The following is a 1818-nucleotide window of genomic DNA, read 5'->3' on the forward strand; positions in this document are numbered from 1 at the left end:
CGTTTGTGTTTCTATCGGCCGTCGAGATCTTCAGTCTGATAAAAGTCATTGATCCATTCAACTTTTAAGCCCTCACTGCAGAAAAGAGGAAATCGTACCTTCAGACAAGGCTTGAAAATGGCTAGCATCAACATAGGCATACTGCTAAATACTTTACAATCGACCTGATTTTAAAGCTGTAGCCTTTGCTTTTCTGCTTTAGCATGCAACACTGAAGGACATTTGAGATTTAAGGTTTAGTGATATTGTGGATTTAGCAAGAACTTGTTTGTTTGTGATTATTATATAAAAAATTTATTTCCAGAATATTTTGAAATCCGATGAATAATAACCACTTTATAATATAAGAAACAACAACACAATTTCTAATTTCCTTATCTTCCAGAAACCTACCATTAAATTGAATTAATTTCCATGCTTGCACATTGCTAGTAAAGTGAAAGATGATGGCATGCTTTTTGGCTATAACTGCATGAAATATGAGCAGAGATGATAGGAAGAGTATGCACTGTTTGATGACTTTATCTGAAATAAGCAGGAAGCTAAGATGTGAATATGAGACGTGTTTACAATATAATTTATACTTTAGGGTTCTTAAATATTTTTATTTTTTATACCTAAATGAGCCAATAGCTAAAGTTCATGAAAACGCCCTTGTACAACATAAAGCTCACCCACCGTTGATTTATTTGAGCTAACAAAATATTGTCTGGTTCAATCCACTGCAGTATTCAACGAATGACAAACTCAGCCGTGCTGTAGGAGATGAAGGAGCGTCGTTCGAAAATAGTAATGTTGGTGATAATTGTCAGGCGAAAAAACCAATTGTAGGGAGAATGGAAGCTGATGAGGGATCATGTGCAGGTGCGAGAATTAAGAGCAGCAGCTCTGGTACCAGTGATCGTAAGGTGTCTTCGATGATACCCAAGAAGAAGCCTGATTATAAGGGCAAGGTTCTGCCATGTCCAAGGTGCGATAGTCTGGAGACCAAATTCTGTTACTACAACAATTACAATGTGAAGCAGCCTCGGCATTTCTGCAAGAACTGCCAGAGGTATTGGACTGCAGGAGGGACTCTGAGAAACGTGCCCGTAGGGGCAGGCCGAAGGAAGAACAAGCATAATTCTGATACCCATATTAACAATAATAGAACTCATGAAGGAGACTGTACATTTAGAAATGAACATAGCAACATCCTGAGTTATGCACAATCCCTCAACTCTTATTTCCCCATTCCCATCCCTGCAATTCAAAGTGCTTTCAACTCCTCTATACTAAGCTTTGGCTTAGATAATTATAATGGCAATTTCTCTGCTAGACGAACCCAAGTCCTCTACAATACAAATACAAATACGAACCCAAGTCCTATACAATACAAGCCATTTTGCAGGATAACAGATAACATCTCCGACATCGGCCTCCAAATAGAAAATGAGGGGAATCTGCAGATAAATATCAATGCAAACGCTTAGTACAACTAATAGGAGTAGCTTTTTCCCTTATGCCTGTAACAATGGCTGGAGAAAGCATCATGAGAATGTATTGCGGGGTTCAGTACTCATGGTCAACCGTATTCTGGTTATCAACAACAGAAGTTTCTCATATCAGATGTCTTCACAGATATTAATCTTTCTTGGTTTAGTAATTATGGGATAGAAATTCTTTTTCATGCACAATCAGATTTATATTTACATAGCTTTTCCTTCAAATTTCTGAATCACATCTATATTTACAAATATATATTCCTTTTTCAAAGATGAGAATCCTTTACAGGTTGGCTTAGATAAGAAATTTGCACGATTGAATATTTATTTTTAT

The sequence above is a fragment of the Pinus tabuliformis genome, chromosome 4_1 (assembly GCF_031772625.1).
Source record: "Pinus tabuliformis cultivar Carrire ecotype Pingquan chromosome 4_1, CPIR1, whole genome shotgun sequence".
Classification (NCBI taxonomy): domain Eukaryota; kingdom Viridiplantae; phylum Streptophyta; class Pinopsida; order Pinales; family Pinaceae; genus Pinus; species Pinus tabuliformis.